The following is a 13,984-nucleotide window of genomic DNA, read 5'->3' as shown; positions in this document are numbered from 1 at the left end:
ACACCAATGCTGGAGGCATTTGGTTAACCTCACTGACACCAGTTTAGTTGGGGTTCTGAATCCTCGGGACACATATGATGGGACACCAATCGGCATACAAACAATGATGCAGGGCTATTTATTGTTCCCACTTCCCGCTGACCATCAATGCAGAGGCATATTTTACTCCCAAGAACTCTGAACTTTGGCCCTCCTGATCATCCTCCTAATCAACACAGCATCACATACATTCATACCAAAAACCAAAACGGTAATATTAATTCAATGAGAGTCATCAGTAAAGACAATTATGAAAAAACAGGATTAAATAAAATTTGGCTCAACCACCTCTGAAGGAATAAATAAACATACACTATATTACCAAAAGTATTGGGACGCCTGGCTTTACACACACATGAACTTTAATGGCATCCCAGTCTTAGTCCGTAGGGTTCAATATTGAGTTGGCCCACCCTTTGCGGCTATAACAGCTTCAACTCCTCTGGGAAGGCTGTCCACAAGGTTTAGGAGTGTGTCTATGGGAATAGTATGTGAGATACATTCAGTGCAACCCGTCACTATCCAAATGCTGTGAATAATTCAGTATACTCATTAATTATATAATATTGCTGCTGTACGCTCCTAGTGATTCAACCACACTACAAATTACCATATAAATATTCTTACAATGCAGCGCAACCAAAAATCACCACAAAAAGTTGGTATATTCTGCACAGGAAGTGAACTTGTGTGTTCCCCACTGGAACACTTTATCTGTTCACTGAGTGAATCTTAGAGAGCCCTCTGCCAGGAACCGGAAAGGAGTTCTGTTCTTCCAAGGAGGAGGCTTCGTGTATGGAAGTTTGGATGCCTATGACAAACTTTGCCGATGCATCTCAAAGACAGCCGGAGTTGTGCTGGTGTCAGTCGGTCTTTATCTTAACGGACCGGAGTATAGGAGGCAAGCTGTTTCCTGAGAACACTGGAGGAATCTGTTATACTGCTTTGTTTGACCTGCTGGTGAAACAGGGGTCAAACTTTGAGGTGAGCGCAGTGGTGTGCTTCTTGGTGAAGGGATTCACTGATTGGATTCTGTGTGACCTTCCTCTCTTAGCACTTCTTACAGATTTATCTACCTCTGATGACTCTCTGGGACTTTTAACCATTATTGATGGACAGTTTCTAATATGTTACTGTTTTATTAATGTATATACAGTAAACCCCCCTCCATTGCGGGGGTTACGTTCCAGACCCAGCCGCGAAAAGTGAAATTCCGCGAAATAGAAAAACCCTATTAAAATGCATTGTAGGCATGATTTTTTTACTGTCACTGTACGTGTAGAAGCATTTTAAGGTCTTTAAACACACTTTTAAAACAATAGAAACTCATTTAAACACATAAAAGATACTTAGAGACAGAGCAAGAGCTATGAAAAACACAAATATCTTTCATTTTTAATGATTTATATAGTAAAATAACATTACAAAAAAAAAACGCGAATTACCGGGACCTCAAAAACTGAACCGCGATGTAGCGGGGGATTACTGTATTATCTGCTATATATATTTATCTTTTGATTTGCGCTGCACCATTTTTTGCAATATAATCTTATTCACGGCCATTGCAAACTTTCACCTTCTGGTAAAGCCAAGCTTGGAGTAAAAAGGCCAGATTCACAGATAGTTTTCACTGCAAAATGATTTGCTCATTTCCTTCTTTTAGTGGTTAGCCATTATTTACACCCTCCTAAGAAGAACAAAACTGTTGCTGCAGCTGCTTAAAGGGTAACTCCACTTTCGTGGGGAAAAAAAATAGCAAATAAAGAAAAAATAATATAGTGTATACAATTGCGACACAAATCATATTGTAATTAAAGGTTATTAAAAATTATCTTTCTTTTTCAAACTGCAGCCACTGTACTTTTCTGTAAAAATTCAATATGGCTACCTGGAGTTGTTCTGGACACAGAATGTATACTGACCACACCCCAGAAACATAATTTCCTGCTTGTGTGATTGGCTTACCAATTTTCCCAGAAGTCTGCCTAAGATAAGTCAAGTTTCAGGCATCCCCTGCATCAGAAATTTGATTTTTGGTGAGATACTCCCAATAGGAAATCACGGCTAAAGGGTGGCAAGCCCAGCAGATTTCCTCGTTAGTGTTCTACAGCTGATTGATAATTATGAAACCACTCCCATTAGACCCACTCAGCACAGAGGAACAAACAGTGATTTATTTTCGAAATAACAAAAGGTAGGAATCTGGAACAAAGGTTGTTATAATCCTTGTAAAGTACAGAGATCACCTAGAGGGGAATTATTTTTTTCTTAACAAAATTGGAGTTACGCTTTAAGCACATCCGACAGTGTATTAAATTGCTCCAGCCCGTGTCCCTTGCTTTGTCATAGTGCTGTCTATCTCATACACTGGAAACTTCTGGACAAGAGAAAAGAGCAGAGTTGATCTCACGGTGAGCTGTTGCTCCTTTGTTGCCTACAGGCGGGGATCAGGTTATATCGATGTCTACTACTGCAGTGTGGTCTGCAGACAGGCCTCTCCTGGACCTTGCTGTGCTGTCTGGTTGCTTGGATTAACCTGCCTGGCAGTATTCCCGAATGTGTCTCGGGGTGGAATTTCAGTGCCATTAGCGGTAACCCCTTGCCACACTCGGGGTACCGCCAGGGAGAAATCGCTGGATCCTGAAAGAGGTTACTTACCTTGTCCCCAGGATCCTGCGATGCATTCCGGCAGTGTACGGCGGCCTGATCTTCCGCCTGATGCTGTGTGCCCTGGCTTCCGTTCCCTGCCAGCGTCGCGTCGCAGGGGGGTGGAACCGTCGGGAAATTCAAAAAGTAAAACACACAAACACACTGATATATTGTAATCCTATTGGATTACATTACTAAATAAAATAAATTGACCTTAGTTTGCCCCCCAGTGCCCTTGCCTGCAGTTTTACTGTACTTATATATACACACTTTAACTTGTTTATAGTTATTTATTATATTATAATTTATGATTTTGTGTTTCAAACTTTATCATACCCGAGATGTAAATAGTTGGTTTGGGCTGCTCGTCCTTAAGAATTACATAGAAAATAATGGTACCGCTTTCAGCACCTAAAATCTGACATAATCATACCGCCAGGGAGGTTAAAATACCAGCTGAACAAATTCTTTTGGATAAGGGCCCTTTCACACAGGCTCTCCGATTAGGTCCGCTTGTCAGTTTTTCAGGTGGACCTGAGTGGATGCTCCATGCTCCCCTATGGAGCGGCGGATGTCAGCGGTGACATGTCCTCTGACACCTGCTGCTATCCGATCCGATCCTGTCCGTGAAATCCAGACGGATGGAAACCCTATTTTCTATCCGTCTTGAGGATCGGATCGGATAGGATCGGATGAAAACGGACAGGCGGATCATTATCATTCGATCTCCCATAGAGGAGAGCGGGGATCTGACAGCTCTGTCTCTGCAAAGTAAGCGGAGACGGAGCTGTCATCCGCCTACTCAGCGGGGATCGGCGGATCGATCCCCACTGAGCAAAACAGAGTCCGCCGGACAGATAGTTCATGTGAAAGGACCCTTAGAGGCTTAACTCATTTCCAGCCTTTGATAACTTAAGTCCATAATTTTTATTTGTTTAACATTTCAGGTGTAATTCTTTAATTTTTTGCTTCTATCTGCGAACAACCATATTTAATAGAAATATATTTCAATACTTCCTACAGTTTGAAATCCTATATAATCTAGACTGCTATATGACATGTCTTTTAAAATGGGATAAAATATTGCATTGTGGCCCTAAAGTACAAGAACCTAAAAGACAAAACCTAAGAACATTGCTATAATTTGTGCATAAAGTGCATTTACCGTTTACATAAAACACTTGAATTACACAGAAGAAGAATGAAAAGAAGTAAAGAAAGAGAAAACGTGGATAAAGTCAATGCAGACGTTGTATTTCTTCTCTCCCGCTGCCCAAATATAAATCGCATTCATGCTGAGCCGCTAGATTAAATGAAAAACAATTATGAAAGACTTCCTCTTACAATTTGAATAACAGAGCTGAAGAATAAAGAACTATTTGCTACAATGTTTGAAAATGTTCTAAAGTTCTGAAAGAATGCTAATATGCTTAAGTGCAATAGTCACAAACCTACACATTAGCAGTTCTATTTACATCAGAATGGCAATGAATTATTCAAGTGAAGTCATAAATTGCATTTTTCATAAGGTACCAGTGTGGCCCCCGCCTGGTGTCTCCTTGAACAGCAAGCTGGTCTCAACAGGGGGCGCTGTTTCACTCTGTGCTGTTGCAGGTGATCATTATCGCACCAAGATCTGACAAGTATTGGTGCATTTTTTTTTTGGGGGGGGGGGGGGTGGTTAAAGTGGAACTAAACTCTTTCAATCAGCAATAACTATTTTTAATTCTTATGTTGCTAATCTTAGTAAATAGATAGGAAGGTATATTATATGTACTTGTTTCAAACTGTTTTATTTTTTATTTTTTCAGTTGCTTCCGGTTTTCTCGCCTAGATCAAAATCATATCATACAACACAGGAGTCTTCATGGGCATTTTTTTCTTTCATCTGGGGGGGGGGGGGGGAGAAAGGACTTTCTTAGCTAAGCACATCCTTCTGCCTGCATATATGAGCTAAGGGCAGATGGATTTCCAGATGTAAATGCTACATGAATCAACTGCCCTTACTTAGGATGGCCGCCGCTAGAAATGCAAGGGGGTGTTTCTCAAAGTGATTTCTCAACAAAATAAATCCTGAAGACATGGATAAATGGCCTAGTTTGCTTTGAATATTAAAAATAAATTAAAAAGCATTTTTAGTTTGTGATGCTCAGATACAGTTAAGTTCCACTTCAAAGTGTTTTGTAAAGATTACGCTTTTTTTTTTTTTTTACTAAAATAACAAACATGTCATTCTTACCTGCTCTGTGGTTTTGCACAGAGCAGCCCCCCGATCCTCCTCCTCCCTGGTCCCCTGCCTGCGCTCTTTATCCAGTGCCCCCATAGCCACTTCCTATAGGGGCACTCGTGCAGGCTCGCTATCGAGCCCCACTGCCTACGTCCATTGCAGTGTTGCCAACCGTCAGCTTTTTTACTGGCAGACAGTAAAAAACAGGCAATATTCTCCTGCCAGTAAATGCCAGTGACAGAAAAAGGATGCCAGTAAAAAATATGGCTGTGCCTGCTACAATATGTTTAGGCAGTGGCGGTAGGGGGGGAGCAGTTCTGGCAGAGGCCTTGCTTGAGCATATCATGTGAGATCATGGTCCAAGGGAGCTGAATGGAGCAGCCGGAGCCTCATGTACGGGTCTGCGGGACGGGAGTAGGGCAAGCCGGGACTGTCAGTGATGTTTGGAATGGAGTGGAATGGAATGGAGTGGACTGAGGGAACCATCTGACGTGGAGAGAGACTGTCAATGTGACTCAGGAGGGAACACTGGCGCTGTGAAAGTCAATTTCATGTGTGTGTGCCTGCTTATTCTAACTTCTTAGTCCAGTCTACTTACTTACTATATGAAAAATAAAATAAGAAATATGCTTTTTGCCTTAATATCTACCTTAATTGCATATTGTACTTGTTTGTAGCCTGAAAACTGTAATTTTTTTAAAATGCCAGTAAAAACGTGGCCAGTAAATTTTGGGTTTCGTGTCAGTAAATTTCAATCTGGTAGGTTGGCAAGACTGGTCCATTGACACAGATCCCAAGGCATGACCCCCCCTCTTCATAGAGTTTAATTAAAAGCAGGAGCCCCCACTGCTTTCAATCTGCTTTGGGAGGAGGGACAGAGCTGGAGAACCGCTACTCTCAATCACAGGTAAGTATAAGGGGGGGCTGTGGCGGATTCCAGGCACAGAAATAGTTTTTACTCTAAGGCATAGAACCACTTTTTGAAAAAAACACACAATATATAGTATCATAGAAACATTTTGGCAGCTACTAGTTTAATGGTACCTTTTAAAGCTTAAAGTCAGGCAGAGATAAAATGTAAGCATCAGTGCAGGTAAATAATTTTTTGTCAAATAGTTTTTACTGAAAAAAAAAAGAAAAGATTTTTAGTTTACATTGTTATGTTTTGTATAGAGAATAAAAAGGGAGAACAAAACTCTCAGTGTACAAACAGTTATTTGACCATAAAACTGAATAAGCTAATACATAGAAGGACTAACTACCTGGCACATCACATTTTACAGTATTATCTGTATATTGAAAGAGTGCATATGATGTAGTCTGGAATTGAGAGAAAAACACTGAGGGGGTAAGGGAATCAAGGAAAAAACAGGAGGGTATGAGAGGCAGGGGTTAATAAAGGTAAAAACTTTTACTTAGCAAACAGTGATAACAATTAAGGCTTGATTTACACTCCTACAAATTAGGATCCGACTTTGAGACCCAAAGTGGTTGGACATGTGAAATGCCATGTATCTCTATGAGAGTCCTTCCAATTGATCGCTCTGACTTCAGAAAATGTTCCTGCACTACTTTGATCCGCCTTTGACATGACCTCAATGCCAGAGAGTGCGAAAGTCTTATCAAGGTCACTTTAAATTCGTATCAAAGTCGGATTTCAAAGTTGCCCTGAACATCACACAACTTTGGAGTTGGCTAGTGTTAACTGAGCCTAAGCCACCAGGCAGTTTGTAAAGGAGAGAACTAGATATTTACATAGTAACCACCACCACAATTAAGATACAGTACATATGGGGATCAAAGAGATTCAAGTTGTACCAAATCTCATATATAGTGGGAACCATACTCAAGTCAGGCCTGAAGAAGGAGCGCATGCTCCGATAACGCGTCGCCGTAGCGTCCTGCATCACCGCCAGGAGTGACGTCAGGATCCCAGGACCCACGAGTGCCAGCGTTCCACCAGCTGACGGGAAGCCCGCGGACACCACCGAGGCCGTCCCTGTACACACGGAGGAACCCCCCCTGCCGCTCTCACCGGGATCCACTGCCTCCACCACCAGGACCCGCTCCAGTGAGGCCTGATGATCAACATTACTTGACTAACTGCATCTTATTCACCGACTAAATGTGAGTGTAATACTGCTGCACATACTTCAATAAATGTCTTGCTGCACTTAGAAGGCGCTGCGCTGTCTTCCCTCTTGTCTCCCACCAGAGATCTCTTCTGTCTCTTCCGCCGGCAGCCGCTACAGTGGACAGCTACCCCCTGAACTGTTTGGGGGTCCCCCTACCCCTGGTGCTTCCCTTCCCCCCTCCCCTGGGTCCCCAGGATCAGACTTTTTTGAGACCTCTTCTTGCGCCAATTCACCACTAAACCATACTCAAGGTACCTGCCCTAGAATTAACCTCCTTGAACCATTGCTCCACTGTAAGAGGTGTGGAGGACAGCCATTTCATAGCTATTAGTTTCCTCGCTATGAAGAGGGGACAACCAACAGATATAGGCAAAACAGCATCTCCCTCCAAGGATCTCCAATCAACCCACTACACACAAAGGATTAGGTGAAATATGTAAGTCAAAAACCAACTTAACTATGGCTACCACCTCTTTCTAATATCTAAATGGTTTTGGGCAATACCAAAATGTGCATCAAATCCTCAGTATCCCTAAGACACCTGGGACATAGAGAGGACTATCTGCATCCATACTTATACAACTACTCTGGTATTCTGCATGACCTATGTATTAGATAAATCTGTGGCAAACATTTAGATAGAGAGAGGAATCTGTTTGCAGTATATAATCCCATTGTTACTTCGAAAGTGTACCCAAGTCCCCAACCTCTTGGCAAAGGAATGTTTTGTACCTGGGAATAAAGGAGTCCTAAATAGACATTAGGTATATTACCCCTTTTAACAGTTGCCCAAATTACTGCATTAAGAACAATTTTCTGACAACATTTGAGTAGGGAAAACATTTGGTGGGCATGAAAAGCATGGCGTAAATGTAAGTAGTGGTAGAAACAAGCCCTAGGAAGGCCATATTCATCTTGCAGTTGTTGAGCCCCAAATCAGTGGTATCCCTATTGGAATCCAATTCCCTATCCAAATTTAAAACCTTATCCACCATGATGCTGTTACAAAACGTTTGGGATGTGATTAAAGCGATTCTAAAATATGAAGATTATTCTGGCTATACTTTGGGACGAGTCCCTACAGGAGCTTGCAAAGCTAGGGGTTTTCGATCAGTGGTTATTCAGAGGAATAATGTATATTCACCAGTCCCTTGACCAAAATTCAGTCTGAGAGGCTGAGCTGGTCCAGGCTTGTGGGCGGATCCTGCAATCTTTTCTGAGCCTGGACCGGCTCTGTGATGTCAGCTGACAGTGTGCTTCAGCCCGCTGTCTGCTGAAAATGGGTCACAGGAGTACAGAACGAACTGTACTCCTGTGATTCACAGGAGAAGTAAAGCCAAACTAACTTTGGCTGTACTTCTCCTTTTAAATTGTTTCTAAAAACAGTAGAGTTTTCAATTATATACAAGGTCTGAATCGAAAACAAAAAACAAAAAAAAGATGATGATCTTCAGTTTTACAAAAAACTTGATGTTAACTCACTGTACGCTCTTGTACTCCAACCTTTTCCAACCAAGTGTAAGCAAACGTCTATATATGAACATGTGTCTATAGGGTTAGTCTTGTTTTCTTTTTTTGTCAGATCCCATATGCAGTGGCGGCTGGTGAATTAAAATTTGAGGGGGGGGGGGGGCGGCCAAACCAACACGCCAGCGGGATGGCCGGCCGGCAATCAAATCTACCACCCTCCTACCTTCCCCCCCTCCTGGGACGGACGGCTGGCTGCCCAGCATCCTTACCTGCTCCTTCCCGGAGTGGCTGTGAGTCTCCTCCGGCCGTATGACTCCCCCCTCTTCCTGGCCAATGGCCAGTAAAATCGCTTCTCTTCTCAGCCAATCAGGAAAGGGGTCTCACGACCCACTTCCTGATTGTCTGGGAGGAAAATCAGTGTGATAATAGCGAATATTCATTTGCTATTGTCATATAACTGGGTGGGCTAAGGACGCAGTGCTCTGCGCCTGAGCCCACCCTTTTTTGAAGCCTATTAGAGCCTCTGACTCTAATCAGGTGCTTAAAAAAAAAAAAAAATCCCCTATTGGAATCCATGCGTCCGACGCCCTGCATGTAGATTAGGCGGCCGGACGCATGGATGGGGGGAGGGGGGGGCCTGCGCCCCCAATGGACGAGCCGCCACTGCTCATATGTATGTGGGTGCAGCCATATTTTAAATACATCACACATAATTGCCCTAATTGTGATATATGTTACATGAAAAACAAGAAGATCCTGCGCTAAGTGAAATAATATAAGCAAAAATTGATAATGTGAAGCAGCTGAGACACTTGATCTATATAAATCAGAAATTCTGGAAAACAAATAGTGCAGCGCTAACATAAAAGGTGAAACATAATAATCAAAGATGATACAAAGTGATTGCCAAATGTGTAAAATCACAAATAATTGGTGATATATGTTAGCCTAATAAGGGGGGCTGCACACATATCAATATAATCATTTAAGTACTGCTGTAAGGGCTCATTCACACTTGCTCAAAGTACTGACACTTATCAAACGCTCCTATAGTGTTAATGCACGTTAATACTGTAGGTGTGGTTGATTTTAGCAAGCATTAAAAACGCTCTCCCCAAATGCCCTATGTTTGCGGTGCGGTTAAAACATGCTCTTGGCTTGTTAAAACCGCACCACAAATGCTTACAACAGCTGGTTGCTAAGGAGCTGGCCAGGAAGCTGGCCCCCGCATCCTTAACAACCGATGAGCATCAGCTGTCTGCCCGGGGCATGATAAGGTGGTGACATTACAAGGGGAGGGGTCTCCAGGTGATGTCACCAGGTTGCCACACCCCATAGGTACAGTGCATCCTGAAAGTATTTACAGTGTTTCACTTTTTCCATATTTTGTTATGTTATAGCCTTATTCCAAAATTGAAAAAATGTATTATTTAACTCGCAATTCTGAAAACAATACCCCATAATGACAACCTGAAGGAAGTCTGTTTGAAATCTTTGCACATTTCTTAAAAATAAAAAATGAAAAAATTACATGTATATAAGTATTCACAGCCTTTGCCATGACACTCAAAATTGAACTCTGATCACCCTTGAGATGTTTCTACAACTTGATTGAAGTCCACCTGCGGTAAATTCAGTGGATTGGACATGATTTGGAAAGATACACACCTGTCTTTATTAGGTCCCAAAGTTAACAGTGCATGTCAGAGCTCAAACCAAGTCATGAAGTCCAAGGGATTGTCTGTAGACCTCCGAGGCAGGCTTGTATCGAGGCACAGATCTGGGGAAGGGTACAGAAACATTTCTGCAGCATGGAAGGTCCTAATTAGCACAGTGGCCTCAATCATTTGTTCATGGAAGAAGTTTGAAACCATCAGAACTTTTCCTAGAGCGGGCCGCCCAGCCAAACTGAGCAATTGAGGGAGAAGAGCCCTAGTCAGGTAGGTGATCAAGACCCCGATGGTCACTCTGATAGAGCTCCTGCGTTTCTCTGCGAAGAGAGGAGAACCTTCCAGAAGAACAACTATCTCTGCAGCACTCTGCAGCACTCAACCAATCAGGCCTGCATGGTGGAGTTTCGAGACGGAAGTCACTTCTCAGTAAAAGGCACAACAGCCCTCCTGAAGTTGGCAAAAAGGCACCTGAAGGACTCTCAGACCATGAGAAACAAAGTTCTCTGGTCTGATGAAACAAAGATAAAACTCTCTAGCCTGAATGGCAAGTGTCATGTCTAGAGAAAACCAGGCCCCGCTCATCCCCTGGCCAATACCATCCCTACAGTGAAGCATGGTGGTGACAGCATCATGCTGTGGGGATGTTTTTCAGCAGCAGGAACTGGGAGACTAGTCAGGATCAAAGCAAAGATGAATGCAGCAATGTACAGAGACAATCTTGATGAAAGCCTGTTCCAGAGCGCTCTGGACCTCAGACTGGGGTGAAGGTTCATCTTCCAACAGGACAACGATCCTAAGCACACAGCCAAGATAACAAAGGAGTGGCTAGGGGACAACTCTGTGAATATCTTTGAGTGGCCCTACCAGAGCCCAGACTTGAGTAGAATGGGATAAACTGCTCAAAAATAGGTGTGCCAAGCTTGTAGCATCATACTCAAAAAACTTGACACTGTAATTGGTGCCAAAGGTGTTTTAACAAAGTATTGAGCAAAGGCTATGAATACTTATGTACCTGGTATTTTTTTTCCTTTTTTATTTTTAATAAATTTGCAAATATTTCAAGCAAACATCTTTCACGTTGTCAGTATGGGGTATTGTTTGTAGAATTTTGAGGAAAATAATAAATCTAATACATTTAGGAATAAGGCTGTAACATAACAAAACGTGGAAAAATTTAAACGCTGTGAATATTTTCTGGATGCACTGTATATAAGAGCTGGCAGATGGCTTATCTGGCGGGAGCCATCGTTGGAGCAGGACCGGATTTTCTTTATTTTGAGTAGATTGGGGGCGGTGGCGACAGAAGAAGAAGACAATGACATTGACAGAGGGAAGAAAAGGTGCTTTGGAGTGGGGGGCACAGAGCCCACCTGCCCCAAAGCACCCACCACCCCTGCTGAAGGGCATGTGGCCTGGTATGGTCCGTGGGGGGGGGGGGGGGGTTTGCCCTCCCCTTTCCTGACCTGCTGGGCTACATGCTCGGAAAAGGGGGGGGCCACGCCATTTTTTTTTTACATTTTGGCATAGGGTTCCTCCCAGTCCAAACCAGACCCAAAGGTTTTTTGTTTTTTTCTTTCAGCTGTCAGCGAGGAACCTGCTGACAGCTGATGACTCTTTGGTTATTAGGGACACGGCGGCCTGGCTTCCCAGCCTGCTCCTTAACAACCAGCAATAAAATTCTCATTGTACTAACAGATGTGCCACAAGCGTTACCTCTGACTGCCAGAAAAAGGGACTAGAGTAACCATTAAATTTGGTTCATACCTTTCCGTTTCTGCATGCATTTTGCATAGCTTAAACATGCATGTGTCTTGAAAATACATGAGTCCAATGAGAATGTTCACATCTGTGCACTGTGCTGCATTGTAAAAAAAATGAGGCATGTCCGATTTTACAGGTATTTTTCTGTGTTTTCTGCTCCATGGAAGTGAATGAAAATGCACACAATGTTCATTTTCATGCATTTTTTCATGAATTTTAAACCTGATGTGGGTGAGCACATGGCAGCTTGTCATCTCATGGTTGCAATCACCTCCCCGGAAACCTGTTATGTGCTCAGCTACAATGAAGGCAGCGATGGTTGCTGCGAACAGGAATGAAAAATCAGCCATGCTTCCTCAACTCAATACACAGAAATCCAGCACATTCCCTTTATGTCTCTACAGGAAAAGCATTATCATTGGTTAACAACAAAAATGCACAATGTATGAAATTAATGTAAAATGCACTAAAATGCACAGTTAGGTAAGTGCAACCAAAAATGCATGACAGCGCAAAAGTAGGAATGTGAACAAGGCCTAAAGGGGACTAACACTCCATTACACTCTGACCTCTGATCAGCAAGCATGGGCAATGAAAAGGAATAGAGAGAAAACATGCCCCTCCTGAGTAAAGACTGTAGAAGTTTATTAAACAAAGTTCTTAAGAAACCCTACTATCCAGCTTAAAAAAGGAGCGCGCTTTGGTTTTCCATCGCAGTGCGCATGCTCCGAAACGCGTCGTGAGCACGCTGGAAGATTCCAGACGGCAACGTTGCGGCTCACAGTGCGGACCAGGCCTCGGACCCTGCTTCTGATGTCACTTCCTGCCAGACGGGAACCGGACGCCAGCGGAGACCAGCGAGCACAGCCGACCCACAGACAGTGGCCCCATGCTGTTCTAGGACACCAGGCAAATCCCACAACTGCCCTAATTCTGCTTTTATATACCTACATATAAGTTTCTTAAGAACTTTGTTTAATAAACTTCTACAGTCTTTACTCAAGAGGCGCCTGTTTTCTCTCTGTTCCTTTACATGTTTGGAGATGGCTTCCGCTCCCCACTAGGCTGGCTCTGAACTAAAGACTGTTTACCCATATATCTAAAGGACTTTAAGGGTAATCTACATGACCACCTTATAAACATTATCAGTTCCTTATGCTTGTTGTTTGCGCCACCTTGTATGTATTTTTATAGCATGGGCAATGAACCTGTGCTCATGCATTGGGTGCATGGCACACAAACATGAAAAGGATTATTTAGAGAAAAACAAATATGGCATTTACCAAACATTCATTGTAGGTGGATCATTCCCTGTACATTAAAACACATCATAAAAATACACTTGCAGTGAAGGTTTGGTGAATGGCACATTCACTGTTTTAAATTTATATCTTTGATCTTAAGCTATGGCTCTGAAGGCTTACCTATTACAGATTTAATTATTTCATAGATTTATTACCCCCAATATTTCACCCACAGTGACAAGAAAATATGAATTCGATGAAGCAGGATAAACACGTTTTTCCAAACAAATGAATTTCTTTGAATGTGGTTCCCGTTCAGGAAAAACGTACATATTGTAATGCGCATGTTCTAGGCACAAGAGAAACTTGTTTAGTATGTTTTGGATTCCAATCAAGTAGGAGGTGTGGATGAAAATTTAGGGGCTTTCGAGCAAAGTTAGTTGACCCTTTGAAGACGAGATGGAATTATCTGATAAATAATGTTTCAGAATTTCCGCATTAACAAAGTTCTACTGTTGTATGAACAGATTTTGCTTGTGTGACAATGACTCTCAGAGATAAAAGTCAGAGCTAAGAGGCTCCCTGATGGGTGACAATTGCTGTCTGTCTGCTACCTGAACTATGCTGACAACACATGCTGTCTTACAGCTCCTAAGTAATTATAACATTATCAAACACTGGACCCAGAAATTGTTTAATTTTTTTATTAATTTGATTCATTTACCTTAAAGTGATATTAAAGCCTTGTTTCTTGTTCTTTTAATAACAAGCATGTTATACTTACAT

At 42.4% G+C, this 13,984-nt stretch overlaps 1 protein-coding gene across 2 annotated transcripts in view; it reads left to right on the top strand.

Annotated features, from left to right (window-relative positions):
• DYNC1I1 (dynein cytoplasmic 1 intermediate chain 1) overlaps positions 1-13,984 on the top strand; it is a 684,705-nt gene that overhangs the window by 275,557 nt on the left and 395,164 nt on the right. The window lies entirely within an intron of this gene.

The sequence above is a fragment of the Pelophylax lessonae genome (genome assembly GCF_965119305.1).
Source record: "Pelophylax lessonae genome assembly, chromosome: 5".
Taxonomy (NCBI): Eukaryota; Metazoa; Chordata; class Amphibia; order Anura; family Ranidae; genus Pelophylax; species Pelophylax lessonae.
Note: the sequence above shows the minus strand (reverse complement) of the source record. Positions and strands in the feature narration are given on the sequence as shown.